The sequence below is a fragment of the Oncorhynchus mykiss genome, chromosome 1 (assembly GCF_013265735.2).
Source record: "Oncorhynchus mykiss isolate Arlee chromosome 1, USDA_OmykA_1.1, whole genome shotgun sequence".
Classification (NCBI taxonomy): domain Eukaryota; kingdom Metazoa; phylum Chordata; class Actinopteri; order Salmoniformes; family Salmonidae; genus Oncorhynchus; species Oncorhynchus mykiss.
Window position 1 is genome coordinate 53,354,849 of NC_048565.1, and position 18,805 is coordinate 53,373,653.

At 45.4% G+C, this 18,805-nt stretch overlaps 1 pseudogene; it reads left to right on the forward strand.

Moving 5' to 3' along the window:
- The first annotated feature begins 902 nt into the window (after positions 1 to 902).
- LOC110532423 lies at positions 903 to 18,614 on the forward strand (annotated as a pseudogene).
- Positions 18,615 to 18,805: the final 191 nt, after the last annotated feature.

Sequence of the window (18,805 nt, forward strand, 5' to 3'; positions counted from 1 at the left end):
TGTAAACAAAGTTGTGCACAAAACTTTAGATAAATAAGCTTTTTGTGCATATGGAACATTTCTCAGAACTTTGTTTCAGCTCATGAAACATGGGCCCAACAATTAACATATTGCGTTCATATTTTTGTTCAGTGTAGGTGTGATAATAAGTGACAGTTGGTAATAAGCAGTGGTATGCAGCAGGAATGCACCAGAATGACACACTGGCCTTCAAACAAAAGTCCAGCTGACTTACTGGGTGGATGCACCTTTACAGAGGTTAGCATACAGAAAACTTGTATTTTTTTATTTTTCTTGTAGGAATATATCAAAGACTTGTAGGAGTATTTTATCAAGGGAAATAATTATTGTATTGTCATACACTTATTAATATACACATTTAATAAAACAAACATCTTATCAATAATTTATTACTTTAATTTCAGAATTTTCATAATGAGATAATATTCTGCTCTAATTTCTACTTCTGATACAATCTACTCAGTCATGTGTAGAGTGTTGGGAATGACCAAGATACATGTTTAGTCCCAAATGGCACCCTATTCCCTTCAATGCACTACTTCGACCAGAGCCCTACGAACCCTGGTCAAAGTAGTGCACCAGGGAATAGGGTGCCATTTGAGATTGTATCATATTAATAAAAGGGCTGAGGGAGGATGGAGAGCCAGCCAGCAGTGGAGAGCCAGCAGTGGAGAGCCAGCCAGCAGTGGAGAGCCAGCCAGCAGTGGAGAGCCAGCAGTGGAGAGCCAGCAGTGGAGAGCCAGCAGTAGAGAGCCAGCAGTAGAGAGCCAGCAGTGGAGAGCCAGCAGTGGAGAGCCAGCAGTGGAGAGCCAGCAGTGGAGAGCCAGCAGTGGAGAGCCAGCAGTGGAGAGCCAGCAGTGGAGAGCTGTGCTGGCAGGGCCTGTAACCCTCGCATGGGGAACCTAGCCTTGGGTTCGAGGACTACTCACCCAGTCTGTGTGTGGATCCAACTCCACAGAGTCCTACTGCTCCTACCAACAGACTTCTAGTTCTCCCCACAAGGAGTCTTCCTGCCCAGCAGTACCCAAATGCAGCAAGTGCAACGCAGCCCTCCCCCACCAGGCCCACCTAGCCACTGCCATGACCTACTCGTCCTTTGAATACCCAGATACATGGTGGCAGTCTGCAGAGAGGGTGGAGACCGAGACCCTCCAACTAGACCTGGAGACAGAGTTCTACTTCACCCACCTGATCCTGGTGTTCCGTTCCCCCCGCCTCTCTGCCATGCTGCTGGAACGTTCCCAGGGCCACGGACAGACCTGGAAGACCCTCAGGCACCATCGAGGACCACTTTGGAAATAAGTGTTTTAATTCATACTTTGATGTGTTATGCTCTGGGGTCAAAATACACCTATTTTCTTTTAACCCAGGTACTTTGCCAGGGACTGTGAGGGCACCTTCGGCCTGGCCGAGGATGGGGGAGAGTGTGGCAGCCTGTACCTCCAAGTTCTCAGGAGCGTTCCCCTGTGAACACTGTTTTCTGTCTCCCTCTTTTACTCCTGTGGCAGATCCACAGGGGGTGTGCGTGTAGCTGTGTGTATCTGTCTGTAACAGTAATCCAGTAATACATATGTAAGACACTGCTCCCTCCCTCCCTTGTGGCAGGTCCACGGGAGGTGTGTGTGCAGACACAAAACAGCCGGCGACCACTGTGAGCGCTGTGCTCCCCTCTACAACGAACAGCCTTGGCAAGTTGCCAATGGTATCATAGGAGCACCGCATGAATGCAAGAGGGAGTCTTACAGGTCCAGGAAGGTCAACAGGCAAAACCACGTACATTGCACAATATAGACAGCCACAGCCAGACATCTTCACTAGTACATGTATGATTCAATAGGTACAGTACATTTTATTTTTGTTAGTCAGGATGCCATTGATTTATCGATGCAAATATTAGTGAAACCTATTATCTGTACCTTTGAGAAAACAGATTGAACCCGAATCACACTGGATTAGAACGCTGTCAAACATCTTGTTATTTTTCCTGTGCGGATCAACATATTTTCACGTCGATCATTGTCGCAGTGTGAATAAGGTCTATAGGAAAACAGAAATGTGTTTACTCTTTCTTTTTAGAGTGTAAGTGTGCAGACATGCAGACAGCTGTCACTTTGACCAGGGTGTGTGGCTGGCATCAGGATGGCATAGTGGGTGGGTGTGTGACTCCTGCCGCCACAATACAGAGGGCAGGCAGTGCCAGATCTGTAAGAGAGGGTTCTACAGACACCCCAACAGACCCAGCTCTGCCCCCGACTGCTGCACATGCAAGAGAACATACAGTGCATTTGGAAGGTATTCAGACCCCTTGACTTTTTCCGCATTTTGTTACGTTACAGCCTTATTCTGAAATTGATTAAATTGTTTTCCCCCCTCATCAATCTACACACAGTACCCGATAATGTGGGTTACTGTGTGTAGATAGATTTTTTTTTATTGCAAATGTATTAAAAATTAAACACTGAAATATCACAGTTACATAAGTATTCAGACCCTTTACCCAGTACTTTGTTGAAGCATCTTTGGCAGCGATTATAGCCTCAAGTCTTCTTGGGTATGACACTAGTTTGGCACACCTGTATTTGGGGAGTTTCTACCATTCTTCTCTGCATATCCTCTCAACCTCTGTCAGGTTGGATGGGGAGTGTCGCTGCACAGGGAGAATGATTTACTGAATACTTATGTAAATAAGGTATTTCTGTTTTTTATTTTTAATAAATGTGCAAACATTTCTAAAAGCCTATTTTCGCCTTGTCATTATGGGGTATTGTGTGTAGATTGAGGAAAAACATTTATTTAATCTATTTTAGAATAAGGCTGTAACGTAACAAAATGTGGAAAAAAGGGAAGGGGTCTGAGAACTTTCCGAAAGCACTGTACTTCTGCCTGCATCTCTCTGTCCCTGTTATAGCTTCTTTGTTACTATGTTGTAACCCAGCTCTGTCCATGTAAGAGTACACACTTATCCCTCTCTGTCCCTGTTATATCTTCTTTGTTACTATGTTGTAACCCAGCTCTGTCCATGTAAGAGTACACACTTATCCCTCTCTGTCCCTGTTATATTTTCTTTGTTACTATGTTGTAACCCAGCTTTGTCCATGTAAGAGTACACACTTATCCCTCTATGACCCTGTTATATCTTCTTTGTTACTATGTTGTAACCCAGCTCTGTCTATGTAAGAGTACACACTTATCCCTCTGTCTGTCCCTGTTATGATTTGTTACTTGTTTTTTAACCCTAACCCTCAGCCTCTGACTCTTGCACAAGTAAGAGAGAAAGGGAATTATTTGTTTTATTTGTTATTACTTTGGCCTGACATGGGCAACTATCTCCATGGTGATGACAATGGTGTCCATTGTGGTGGTATCCACGTCTCCCTCCCTTTTATGTCTGACTTGTTACTATGTTGTTACTATTGCCTGGTATGGGTTGCCATGGTCAACATAACAGCAGTGATTGTCAATCGTGGTCTTGAGTAGGTTTTATTTGTGTGAACGTTTTTTTCTCCAGCTCAGCAATGAAACACTTGATTTAGCTCATCAAGGTGTTGAATATCAGTTGAATCAGGTGTGATGAAGTCACTAAGCTGTAACAAAAACATTCAGTAGTAGAAGGTTAGTTATGCCCATTGTCAGCTCTGACATTATGTTAAGATATATATGATCTTATCTAACCCATGGGTCATTACACACACACGCAAGCAAGCAGACACACATACACACACAGACATGAACATATTCTCTCTTTCTTCCCAGAAAAATGTGAGTGTAAGGAGATGACTATTGGCAAACCCAAACTCTTCTGTGCCAAGGAGTATGACTATGGTAGGTGGGATTAAGAAAGATGCGCGTGGGAAAAGTGGGAAAGGTTCCTGGGAAAAGCCTTCACAACTACATAATCTTAGCATTAGCCATGAATGATGTCATACATTGTCTCCTGTGGCTCCACCTGGCATTGTACTCCTCTTTCTCTGAGAATTTACTGTAAAAAGAGATTAAAATAATCTCAGACAATGCATATGTAAAGATAACACTGTAGATTAAAATTGAAATCTAATACATTGCATGTTTGAGGTTAGCCAACTACTATTTTATGGTTGGTGGTATGCATAACAACAACCCTAGGAGTTAGCTATAGAGTACAAACAGATCTGGGACCAGTCTGTAGTGAATGATGCCAACAGAGTTGAAAAGGAAATGCTAGTACACTGCATGTTTGAGGCAGTAGTAGATGGTGCCAGCAGAATTTAAAAGGGATTGATACCAACAGTATTGAACAGAGATCGATTGATCTCTTCTCCATAGTGCTGAAGGTGAGGATTGTGGCGGCCCATGATCAGGGCTCCCATGCTGAGGTGGAGGTCAAGGTAAAGAAGGTCCTGTACTACAGCAGCCAGGCGAGGATCCAGAGAGGTCACATCACCCTTTTCCCAGAGACCTGGACCAACCATGGGTGCATCTGCCCCCTCAACCCAGGTGAACGCTTGCATTTTGCACAGGTAGTTGGTCAGGCAACTGGACCTTGACTGCTTCCTACCCAATCATTATTAACTCCGGATGCATGCCTGCCTTGTTTGGCCCTCGCACGCTAGACTTATTTACATTAGATGACTCACCGCAACCTTAATCTGGTTCATCAGAGCATTCTATAATTTATATATATACACACAGTATCAGTCAAAAGTTTGTACACACCTACTCATCTAAAGGTTTTTATTTATTTTGACTTGTTTCTACATTGTAGAATAGTACTGAAGACATTAAAACTATTAAATAACAGATATGGAATCATGTAGTAACCAAAAAAGAGTTAAACAAATAAAAATATATTTTATTTTTGTGTTTCTTCAAAGTAGCCACCCTTTCCCTTGATGACAGCTTTGCACACTCTTGGCATTCTCTCAACCAGCTTCACCTGGAATGCTTTTCCAACAGTCTTGAAGTAGTTCCCACATATTCTGAGTACTTGTTGGCTTCTTTTCCTTCACTCTGCGGTCCAACTCCTCCCAAACCATCTCAATTGGGTTGAGGTTCAGGGATTGTGGAGGCCAGGTCATCTGATGCATCGCTCCATCACTCTCCTTCTTAGTCAAATAGCCCTTACACAGCCTGGAGGAGTGTTGTCCTGTTGAAAAACAAATTATAGTCCCACTAAGCGCAAACCAGATGGGATGGCGTATGCTGGAATGCTATGGCAGCCATGATGGTTAAGTCTGCCTTAAATTCTAAATGACACTGACAGTGCCACCAGTAAAGCACCCCCACACCATCACACTTCCTCCTCCATGCTTCATGGTGGGAAACACACATAATCCGTTCATCTACGCTGCGTCTCACAAAGACACGGTGGTTGGAACCAAAAATCTCATTTGACCAAAGGACATATTTCCACCGGTCTAATGTCCATTGCTAGTGCTTCTTGGCCCAAGCAAGTCTCTTCTTCTTATGTCTATCCTTTAGTAGTGGTTTCTTTGCAGCAATTCGACACTGAAGGCCTGATTCACGCAGTCTCCTCCACCAAACTTTACAGTTGGCACCATGCATTCAAGCCGGTAGTGTTCTCCTGGCATCCGCCAAACCCAGATTCGTCTGTTGGACTGCCAGATGGTGAAGCGTGATTCATCACTCCAGAGAATGTGTTTCCATTGCTCCAGAGTAAAATGACGTGATTTTTACACCACTCCAGCCGGCGCTTGGCATTGAACATGATGATCTTAGGATTGTGTGCGGCTGCTTGGCCATGGAAACCCATTTCATGAAGCTCCCGACGAACAGTTATTGTGCTGACGTTGCTTCCAGAGGCAGTTTGAAACTGCCTCTGTGTATATGTATGTATTGTATATGTATGTACTGTATGTATGTGTGTGTATATATATATATATATATATATATATATATATATATATATATATATATATATATATATATAGAAACTCAGCAAAAAAAGAAACGTTCTCTCACTGTCAACTGCATTTATTTTCAGCACAATTAACATGTGTAAATATTTGTATGAACATAACAAGATTCAACAACTGAGACATAAACTGAACAAGTTCCACAGACATGTGAGAGGACGGGGGTCAAAATCAAAAGTAACAATCAGTATCTGGTGTGGCCACCAGCTGCATTAAGTACTGCAGTGCATCTCCTCTTCACTGCACCAAATTTGCCAGTTCTTGCTGTGAGATGTTACCTCACTCTTCCACCAAGGCACCTGCAAGTTCCCGGACATTTCTGGGGGAATGTCCCTAGCCCTCACCCTCCGATCCAGCAGGTCCCAGACGTGCTCAATGGGATTGAGATCTGGGCTCTTCGCTGGCCATGGCAGAACACTGTCTTGCAGGAAATCACGCACAGAACGAGCAGTATGGCTGGTGGCATTGTCATGCTGGAGGGTCATGTCTGAATGAGCCTGCAGGAAGGGTACCACATGAGGGAGGAGTATGTCTTCCCTGTAATGCACAGTGATGAGATTGCCTGCAATGACAACAAGCTCAGTCCGATGATGCTGTAACACACCGCCCCAGAACATGATGGACCCTCCACCTCCAAATCGATCCCGCTCCAGAGTACAGGCCTCAGTGTGACGCTCATTCCTTCGACGATAAATGCGAATCCGACCATCACCCTTGGTGAGACAAAACCGCGACTCGTCAATGAAGAGCACTTTTTTCCAGGCCTGTCTGGTCTAGCAACGGTGGGTTTGTGCCCATAGGTGATGTTGTTGCCGGTGATGTCTGGTGAGGACCTGCCTTACAATATGCCTACAAGACCTCAGTCCAGCCTCTCTCAGCCTATTGCGGACCGTCTGAGCACTGATGGAGGGATTGTGCGTTCCTGGTGTAACTCGGGCAGTTGTGGTTGCCATCCTGTACCTGTCCCGCAGGTGTGATGTTCAGATGTACCAATCCTGTACAGGTGTTGTTACACATAATCTGCCACTGCAAGGACGATCAGCTGTCCGTCCTGTCTCCCTGTAGCGCTGTCTTAGGCGTCTCACAGTATGGACATTGCAATTTATTGCCCTGGCCACATCTGAAGTCCTCATGCCTCCTTGCAGCATGCCTAAGGCACATTCACGCAGATGAGCAGGGACCCTGGGCATCTTTCTTTTGGTGATTTTCAGAGTCAGTAGGAAGACCTCTTTAGTGTCCTAAGTTTTCATAACTGTCTGTAAGCTGTTAGTGTCTTAATGACCGTTCCACAGGTGCATGTTCATGAATTGTTTATGGCTCATTGAACAGACAGTGTTTAAACCCTTTACGATGAAGATCTGTGAAGTTATTTGGATTATCTTTGTAAGACAGGGTCCTGAAAAAGGGACGTTTATTTTATATATATGGACACACCTACTCATTCAGGAGTTTTTATTTATTTGTACTATTTTCTACATTGTAGAATAATATTGAAGATGTCAAAACTATGAAATAACATATGGAATCATGTAGTAACCAGAAAAGTGTTAAACAAATCAAAATATATTTTAGATTCTTTGAAGTAGCCCCCCTTTGCCTTGACAGCTCTGCACACTCTTGCCATTCTCTCAACCAGCTTCAACTAGAATGCAACAGTCTTGAATGATATGCTCTGCACTTGTTGGCTGCTTTGTTGCTTTGTTGCTCTGCTTTGTTGGCTCCTTTTCCTTCGCTCTGCGGTCCAACTCATCCCAAAACCATCTCAATTGGGTTGATTGGGTCGGGTGATTGTGGAGGCCAGGTCATCTGATGCAGCACTCTATCACTCTCATTCTTGGTAAAATAACCCTTACACAGCCTGGAGGTGTGTTGGGTCATTGTCCTGTTGAAAAACAAATGATTGTCCCGCTAAGCGCAAACCAGATAGCAGGGCGTATCGCTGCAGAATGCTGTGGTAGCCATGCTGGTTAAGTGTGCCTTAAATTCTAAATAAATGACTAACAGTGTCACAATCAAAGCACCCCCATACCATCACACCTCCTCCTCCATGCTTCATGGTGGGAAACACACATGCGGAGATCATTCGTTCACCTACTTTGTGTCTGACAAAGACACGGCGGTTGGAAACAAAAATCTCAAATTTGGACTCATCAGACCAAAGGACAGATTTCCACCGATCTAATGTCCATTGCTCGTGTTTCTTGGCCCAAACAAATATCTTCTTCTTATTGCTGTCCTTTAGTAGTGGTTTCTTTCCAGCAATTCGACCATGAAGGCCTGATTCACGCAGTCTCCTCTCAACAGTTGATGTTGAGATGTGTCTTACTTGAACTCTGTGAAGCATTTATTTTGGCTACCATTTCGGAGGCTCATAACTCTCATGAACTTACCCTCTGCAGCAGAGGTAACTCAGTGTCTTCCTTTCCTGGGGCGGTCCTCATGAGAGCCAGTTTCATCATAACACTTGATGGTTTTTGCGACTACAATTGAAGAAACTTTCAAAGTTCTTGAAATTTTCCGTATTGACTGACCTTCATGTCTTGAATAAATGATGGACAGTCATTTCTCTTTGCTTATTTGCGCTGTTCTTGCCATAATATGGACTTGGTCTTTTACCAAATAGGTCTATCTTCTGTATACCACCCCTACCTTGTCACTACACAACTGATTGGCTCAAATGCATTAAGGAAAGGAATTCCACAAATGAACTTTTAACAAGGAACACCTGTTAATTGAAATGTATTCCAGGTGACTGACTACCTCATGAAGCTGGTTGAGAGAGTGTGCAAAGCTGTCATAAAGGCCAAGGGTGGCTTCTTTGAAGAATCTCAAATATATTTTGATTAGGTTAACACTTTTGTGGTTATTACATTATTCCATATGTGTTATTTCATAGTTTTGATGTCTTCACTATCATTCTACAACGTAGAAAATACTACAAATAAAGAAAAACCCTTGAATGAAAAGGTGTGTCCAAACCTTTGAGTGGTACTGTGTATACAGTTGAAGTCGGAAGTTTACATACACTTAGGTTGGGAGTCATTAAAACTCATTTTTCAACCACTCCATACATTTCTTCTTAACAAACAATTCCAGTGGGCCAGAAGTTTACATACACTAAGTTGACTGTGCCTTTAAACAGGTAGGAAAATTCTAGAAAATGATGTCATTGCTTTAGAAGCTTCTGATAGACTAATTGACATAATTTGAGTCAATTGGAGGTGGACCTGTGGATGTATTTCAAAGCCGACCTGCAAACTCAGTGCCTCTTTGCTTGACATCATGGGAAAATCAAAAGAAATCAGCTAAAAAAAATGGTAGACCTCCACAAGTCTGGTTTATTCTTGGGAGATGCTTGCAAGCCAAGGAACACCATCCCAACCATTACGCACGGGGATGGCAGCATCATGTTGTGGGGGTGCTTTGCTGCAGGAGGGACTGGTGCACTTCACAAAATAGATGGCAACATGAGGCAGGAAAATTATGTGGATATATTGAAGCAACATCTCAAGACATCAGTAAAGAAAGTCAAAGCTTGGTCGCAAATGGGTCTTCCAAATGGACAATGACCCCAAGCATACTTCCAAAGTTGTGGCAAAATGGCATAAGGACAACAAAGTCAGGTACTGGAGTGGCCATTACAAAGCCCTGATCTCAATGCTATAGAACATTTGTGGGCAGACCTGAAAAAGCATGTGCGAGCAAGGAGGCCTACAAACCTGACTCAGTTACACCAGCTCTGTCAGGGGGAATGGGCCAAAATTCACCCAACTTATTGTGGGAAGCTTGTGGAAGGCTTCCTGAAACGTTTGACCCAAGTTAAACAATTGAAATGCAATGCTACCAAATACTAATTGAGTGTATGTAAACTTCTGACCCACTGGGAATGTGATGAAAGAAGTAAAGACTGAAATAAATAATTCTCTCTACTATTATTCTGACATTTCACATTCTTAAAATATAGTGGTGATCCTAACTGACCTAAGAGAGGGAACTGAGTTTAAATGTAAAAATGGAGTTTAATGTATTTGGCTAAGGGGTATGTAAACGTTCAACTTAAACTGTACATATATATATTGAACAGGATTATCTATTTTGGATGCAATTTGAATGGAATTGATGTCACGCATGCTCTGATTTAAAGCAACAATTTTCAAGTGAGAGGCTGTTTTACAATAAAAAAATCTTTACAATAAAAGCCAGAAGGAGATGTGTAAATTAGACGCGCATTCGGTCCTTACAGTATATACAGTGCCTTGCGAAAGTATTCGGCCCCCTTGAACTTTGCGACCTTTTGCCACATTTCAGGCTTCAAACATAAAGATATAAAACTGTATTTTTTTTGTGAAGAATCAACAACAAGTGGGACACAATCATGAAGTGGAACGACATTTATTGGATATTTCAAACTTTTTTAACAAATCAAAAAATGAAAAATTGGGCGTGCAAAATTATTCAGCCCCTTTACTTTCAGTGCAGCAAACTCTCTCCAGAAGTTCAGTGAGGATCTCTGAATGATCCAATGTTGACCTAAATGACTAATGATGATAAATACAATCCACCTGTGTGTAATCAAGTCTCCGTATAAATGCACCTGCACTGTGATAGTCTCAGAGGTCCGTTAAAAGCGCAGAGAGCATCATGAAGAACAAGGAACACACCAGGCAGGTCCGAGATACTGTTGTGAAGAAGTTTAAAGCCGGATTTGGATACAAAAAGATTTCCCAAGCTTTAAACATCCCAAGGAGCACTGTGCAAGCGATAATATTGAAATGGAAGGAGTATCAGACCACTGCAAATCTACCAAGACCTGGCCATCCCTCTAAACTTTCAGCTCATACAAGGAGAAGACTGATCAGAGATGCAGCCAAGAGGCCCATGATCACTCTGGATGAACTGCAGAGATCTACAGCTGAGGTGGGAGACTGTCCATAGGACAACAATCAGTCGTATATTGCACAAATCTGGCCTTTATGGAAGAGTGGCAAGAAGAAAGCCATTTCTTAAAGATATCCATAAAAAGTGTTGTTTAAAGTTTGCCACAAGCCACCTGGGAGACACACCAAACATGTGGAAGAAGGTGCTCTGGTCAGATGAAACCAAAATTGAACTTTTTGGCAACAATGCAAAACGTTATGTTTGGCGTAAAAGCAACACAGCTGAACACACCATCCCCACTGTCAAACATGGTGGTGGCAGCATCATGGTTTGGGCCTGCTTTTCTTCAGCAGGGACAGGGAAGATGGTTAAAATTGATGGGAAGATGGATGGAGCCAAATACAGGACCATTCTGGAAGAAAACCTGATGGAGTCTGCAAAAGACCTGAGACTGGGACGGAGATTTGTCTTCCAACAAGACAATGATCCAAAACATAAAGCAAAATCTACAATGGAATGGTTCAAAAATAAACATATCCAGGTTAGAATGGCCAAGTCAAAGTCCAGACCTGAATCCAATCGAGAATCTGTGGAAAGAACTGAAAACTGCTGTTCACAAATGCTCTCCATCCAACCTCACTGAGCTCGAGCTGTTTTGCAAGGAGGAATGGGAAAAAATTTCAGTCTCTCGATGTGCAAAACTGATAGACATATCCCAAGCGACTTACAGCTGTAATCGCAGCAAAAGGTGGTGCTACAAGTATTAACTTAAGGGGGCTGAATAATTTTGCACTGACAATTTTTCTGTTTTTGACTTGTTAAAAAAGTTTGAAATATCTATGATGTGTCCCAAAAAAATACAGTTTTATATATTTATGTTTGAAGCCTGAAATGTGGCAAAAGGTCGCAAAGTTCAAGGGGGCCGAATACTTTCGCAAGGCACTGTAACTGTGGCATAGTCTATGCTGCAGCAAATGTAGGCATACCTGTCACAATAAAAAAAGTTACCATGGTGAGATGATAGGTCTGCATGCATTGCTAACTGCACCCCATACTGAGATGGTCTGCCTGTCCCCAACATGAGCATTGATGATTGATCATGCAGAGAGCAGAGAGAAAAGACTGTAGAGAAGGCATATTTAGACATTGCATAGAATTTAACATTTCCATTTCACATCATGTTGTTGATATAAATCATTTATTATAATTGACTGGTTTTTCAGTTATTTATCCTGGGGAAAGGAAGTGGTTTTGGAAGGTAGATCTCGGAAAATCTCGGGAACCGAGTTCCGACTGGAACTTAGTAGGCCCAAACAGGTAGAAGAGAGAGAACAGAAGAGAGAATAAAAAAACAACATTAAAGGGATAAATTGGCTAATCTCTTCAGTTCCCTGAGCTCTCCCTCTTGCCTGTGTGTGTGTGTGTGTGTGCTCCCCCAGTCCCCTGTCTGCCTGACAGAGGGAACACACATCCAGCGCTGAATCTGCCCTCTGGACTGGACTCTAGAGCGCCAAACTTACAAACACGCTCCCAGTTTAGAAATGAACTGACTCCACTCATGTCCTCTATCAACCATTGCATCTGATGGATCTTTGTCAGGTTCAATATCGAAATATGACATAACGAGGGACACTTACTTTCATGGTGGTATATCTCCATAAGGCCCACTTCTATTTCTTTCAGGGATGTAGTGGTAGATAACTGGTGGATAAACACAGTGCCTAAAAATAGGGGTAAACCCTAATTCAATACTTCAATAATACTATTTTATTGGGTGCAATTGTGGCCAAATCATATGATTCATTGCAGAAGAAGGACTCTGGCCAAGTTGGGAGATGACCATGTACTCAGCATTTGAACGGTGCACTGAGTTTACCTGAGTTTTACCCTCCAGCTCTCAACACCGATTCCACTCCATACCAGGTTGTTGTGGGAGACTTAAGTTTGCTTACAGAAACTGACCCCCATGTGATTCTCTCATTAGTAAACAACCCAACAACCCCTCATTCATCTCCAAATAAACAATGAGCCACTTAAAGTAAGGGATGAATTGACGTGACTGTGCGTCTGATCTAGATAGTGTTACGGTGAGTGAATGAGGACCCAAAAGCGAACTAACTTAAACAGAGCTTCTTTAATAACCAAACATAGGTAGGCTCAGATAGACCGGCAGATTCCGACAGGACAGGACAAGGTTACAGCAAACATGACGATAGTCTGGCTCAGGCATGAAACACAACAAACAAGAATCCGACAAGGACAGGAACAAAAACAGAGAGAGATATAGGGGACTAATCAGAGGGAAAAAGGGAACAGGTGGGAAACGGGGTGACGAGGTAGTCAGGAGGAGACAAGGAACAGCTGGGGGAAAGCAGGGGAGAAAAGGTAACCTAATACGACCAGCAGAGGGAGACAGGGTGAAAGGAAAGGGCAGAAAGACACAACATGACAATACATGACAGTACCCCCCCACTCACCGAGCGCCTCCTGGCGCACTCGAGGAGGAAACCTGGCGGCAACGGAGGAAATCCTCGATCAGCGCACGGTCCAGCACGTCCCGAGAGGGAACCCAACTCCTCTCCTCAGGACCGTACCCCTCCCAATCAACGAGGTACTGGTGACCACGGCCCCGAGGACGCATGTCCAAAATCCTGCGGACCCTGTAGATGGGTGCGCCCTCGACAAGGATGGGGGGGGGGGGGGGAAGACGAGCGGGGGCGCGAAGAACGGGCTTAATACAGGAGACATGGAAGACCGGGTGGACGCGACGAAGGTATCGCGGAAGAAGAAGTCGAACTGCGACAGGATTAATGACCCGAGAAATGCGGAACGGACCAATGAACCGCGGGGTCAACTTGCGAGAAGCCGTCTTAAGGGGAAGGTTCTGAGTGGAGAGCCAAACTCTCTGACCGCGACAATATCTAGGACTCTTAGTTCTACGCTTATTAGCAGCCCTCACAGTCTGCGTCCTATAACGGCAAAGTGCAGACCTGACCCTCTTCCAGGTGCGCTCGCAACGTTGGACAAAAGCCTGAGCGGAGGGGACGCTGGACTCGGCGAACTGAGATGAGAACAGCGGAGGCTGGTACCCGAGGCTACTCTGAAAAGGAGATAGCCCGGTCGCAGACGAAGGAAGCGAGTTGTGGGCGTATTCTGCCCAGGGGAGCTGCTCTGACCAAGACGCAGGGTTGCGAAAAGAAAGACTGCGTAAGATGCGACCAATAGTCTGATTGGCCCGTTCTGCTTGACCGTTAGACTGGGGGTGAAAGCCGGAAGAGAGACTGACGGAAGCCCCAATCAAACGGCAAAACTCCCTCCAAAATTGAGACGTGAATTGCGGACCTCTGTCCGAAACGACGTCTGACGGAAGGCCATGAATTCTGAAAACATTCTCGATGATGATTTGTGCAGTCTCTTTAGCAGAAGGAAGCTTAGCAAGGGGAATGAAATGAGCCGCCTTAGAGAACCTATCGACAACCGTAAGAATAACAGTCTTCCCCGCTGACGAAGGCAGTCCGGTGACAAAATCTAAGGCGATGTGAGACCACGGTCGAGAGGGAATGGGAAGCGGCCTGAGACGGCCGGCAGGAGGGGAGTTACCGGACTTAGTCTGCGCGCAGACCGAACAAGCAGCCACGAAACGACGCGTGTCATGCTCCCGGGTGGACCACCAAAAACGCTGGCGAATGGAAGCAAGCGTACCCCGAACGCCAGGGTGGCCGGCTAACTTGGCAGAGTGAGCCCACTGAAGAACGGCCAGACGAGTAGGAACGGGAACGAAAAGAAGGTTCCTAGGACAAGCGCGCGGCGACGGAGTGTGAGTGAGCGCTTGCTTTACCTGCCTCTCAATTCCCCAGACAGTCAACCCGACAACACGCCCCTCAGGGAGAATCCCCTCGGGGTCAGTGGAGGCTACTGAAGAACTGAAGAGACGAGATAAAGCATCAGGCTTGGTGTTCTTAGAGCCCGGACGATAAGAAATCACAAACTCGAAACGAGCGAAAAACAGCGCCCAACGCGCCTGACGCGCATTAAGTCGTTTGGCAGAACGGATGTACTCAAGGTTCCTATGGTCAGTCCAAACGACAAAAGGAACGGTCGCCCCCTCCAACCACTGTCGCCATTCGCCTAGGGCTAACCGGATGGCGAGCAGTTCGCGGTTTCCCACATCATAGTTACGTTCCGACGGGGACAGGCGATGAGAAAAATACGCGCATGGGTGGACCTTGTCGTCAGAGAGGGAGCGCTGAGAAAGAATGGCTCCCACGCCCACCTCTGACGCGTCAACCTCGACAACGAACTGTCTAGAGACGTCAGGTGTAACAAGGATAGGAGCGGATGTAAAACGATTCTTGAGGAGATCAAAAGCTCCCTGGGCGGAAACGGACCACTTAAAGCACGTCTTGACAGAAGTAAGGGCTGTGAGAGGAGCTGCCACCTGACCGAAATTACGGATGAAACGACGATAGAAGTTCGCGAAGCCGAGAAAGCGCTGCAGCTCGACGCGTGACTTAGGGGCGGGCCAATCAATGACAGCTTGGACCTTAGCGGGATCCATCTTAATGCCTTCAGCGGAAATAACAGAACCGAGAAATGTGACGGAGGAGGCATGAAAAGTGCACTTCTCAGCCTTCACAAAAAGACAATTCTCTAAAAGGCGCTGGAGGACACGTCGAACGTGCTGAAGATGAATCTGGAGTGACGGTGAAAAAATCAGGATATCGTCAAGGTAAACGAAAACAAAGATGTTCAGCATGTCTCTCAGGACATCATTGACTAATGCCTGAAAGACAGCTGGAGCGTTAGCGAGGCCGAAAGGAAGAACCCGGTATTCAAAGTGCCCTAACGGAGTGTTAAACGCCGTCTTCCACTCGTCCCCCTCCCTGATGCGCACGAGATGGTAAGCGTTACGAAGGTCCAACTTAGTGAAAAACCTGGCTCCCTGCAGGATCTCGAAGGCTGAAGACATAAGAGGAAGCGGATAACGATTCTTAACTGTTATGTCATTCAGCCCTCGATAATCTATGCAGGGGCGCAGAGACCCGTCCTTCTTCTTGACAAAAAAAAAACCCCGCTCCGGCGGGAGAGGAGGAGGGGACTATGGTACCGGCGTCAAGAGCTACAGACAAATAATCCTCGAGAGCCTTACGTTCGGGAGCCGACAGAGAGTATAGTCTACCCCGGGGGGGAGTGGTTCCCGGAAGGAGATCAATACTACAATCATACGACCGGTGTGGAGGAAGAGAGGTGGCCCTGGACCGACTGAACACCGTGCGCAGATCGTGATATTCCTCCGGCACCCCTGTCAAATCACCAGGCTCCTCCTGTGAAGAAGAGACAGAGGAAACAGGAGGGATAGCAGACATTAAACATTTCACATGACAAGAGACGTTCCAGGAGAGGATAGAATTACTAGACCAATTAATGGAAGGATTATGACAAACTAGCCAGGGATGGCCCAAAACAACAGGTGTAAAAGGTGAACGAAAAATCAAAAAAGAAATGGTTTCGCTATGATTACCAGAAACAGTGAGGGTTAAAGGTAGCGTCTCACGCTGAATCCTGGGGAGAGGACTACCATCCAGGGCGAACAAGGCCGTGGACTCCCTTAACTGTCTGAGAGGAATGTCATGTTCCCGAGCCCAGGTCTCGTCCATAAAACAGCCCTCCGCCCCAGAGTCTATTAAGGCACTGCAGGAAGCTGACGAACCGGTCCAGCGTAGATGGACCGACAAGGTAGTGCAGGATCTTGAAGGAGAGACAGGAGTAGTAGCGCTCACCAGTAGCCCTCCGCTTACTGATGAGCTCTGGCTTTTACTGGACATGAAGTGACAAAATGACCAGCAGAACCGCAATAGAGACAGAGGCGGTTGGTGATTCTCCGTTCCCTCTCCTTAGTCGAGATGCGGATACCTCCCAGCTGCATAGGCTCAGCTCCCGAGCCGGCAGAGGAAGATGGTAGTGATGCGGAGAGGGGGGCAACGGAGAACGCGAGCTCGGTGACGAAGATCAACCCGTCGCTCAATGCGAATAGCGAGTTCAATCAAGGAATCCACGCTGGAAGGAACCTCCCGGGAGAGAATCTCATCCTTTACCTCTGCGCGGAGACCCTCCAGAAGACGAGCGAGCAAAGCCGGCTCGTTCCAGCCACTGGAGGCAGCAAGAGTGCGAAACTCAATAGAGTAGTCTGTTATGGATCGATTGCCTTGACATAGGGAAGCCAGGGCCCTGGAAGCCTCCTCCCCAAAAACAGATCGATCAAAAACCCGTATCATCTCCTCCTTAAAGTCCTGATACTGGTTAGTACACTCAGCCCTTGCCTCCCAGATTGCCGTGCCCCACTCACGAGCCCGTCCAGTAAGGAGAGATATGACGTAGGCGACACGAGCAGTGCTCCTGGCGTAAGTGTTGGGCTGGAGAGAAAACACAATATCACACTGGGTGAGGAACGAGCGGCATTCAGTGGGCTCCCCAGAGTAACACGGCGGGTTATTGATTCTGGGCTCCGGAGATTCGAAAGCCCTGGAAGTGGCCGGTGGATCGAGGCGGAGATGGTGAACCTGTTCTGTGAGGTTAGAGACTTGGGTGGCCAGGGTCTCAACGGCATGTCGAGCAGCAGACAATTCCTGCTCGTGTCTGCCTAGCATCGCTCCCTGGATCTCGACGGCTGAGTGGAGAGGATCCGAAGTCGCTGGGTCCATTCTTGGTCGGATTCTTCTGTTACGGTGAGTGAATGAGGACCCAAAAGCGAACTAACTTAAACAGAGCTTCTTTAATAACCAAACATAGGTAGGCTCAGATAGACCGGCAGATTCCGACAGGACAGGACAAGGTTACAGCAAACATGACGATAGTCTGGCTCAGGCATGAAACACAACAAACAAGAATCCGACAAGGACAGGAACAAAAACAGAGAGAGATATAGGGGACTAATCAGAGGGAAAAAGGGAACAGGTGGGAAACGGGGTGACGAGGTAGTCAGGAGGAGACAAGGAACAGCTGGGGGAAAGCGGGGGAGAAAAGGTAACCTAATACGACCAGCAGAGGGAGACAGGGTGAAAGGAAAGGGCAGAAAGACACAACATGACAATACATGACAGATAGTATTAGATCTAGATAGACACAATGCCATAGTATTTGACACAGACAACAGGCATAAGGAGTCCTGTGTTGCTGCCTCGAAGGAGTAAGCTAGGTCTGTAGCTGCTGGCCTGTTCTGACTGGAGAGACATGGTGCAACCCTTTAACCCAGTTAGACTATGTCCTTATACCAGACTATTAACGGGAGGGAGTTTTGACATACATGGGCTAGAATTTGCATGTGGTGGATAAAGTTGTGAAGGGATACATGAATGAATTCAGTGTCCCAATCATATCAGCTGTATGTCTTGTATATAAAATGTGATGCCTTATACTGTAACTGTATGCATTAAGTGTCATGCTCATGGCCTATGTCCTATATTTTTGTATTAAATGGACATAAATGGGTTGGAATTTGCATGCTGTTTACTCGTGCACAGCTAGCCCAATGGGATCCAATGGTTATGAATGCCATTATCATAGCATAAGTTTTCTCCACATACTTTCTTGCGTACTACTGTATATGCATTAAGTTTCATAGTGAGTAACAAGTCTGTCTCTTTGAAGCGCAATTGTGTAACGCGAAATTCTGTTAGTTCTCTCGCCTGTGAGCCCGAGTACATGTAAGAATATCGCCCTCCTTTGGTTCAAAATGAGGATACAATATTTCTATGACACAATGTGAACCATTTGAAACTCTTCTCTTCCACAGTGGCTGTCTGATGACGCAGTCAAATGTGAAGACCATAGAAACAAAGACCAATATAAGATTTGTAACAATACAATTTATTTGTAAAAAAAAAAAATGGCCTCAAAATAAAAATACAGCAGATAAACAAAATATAGAAATATAAATACTTTCATAGCAGGTATATATATTTTCCTCAGGTTCTTTCCAAGGCATTGAAGCTTTG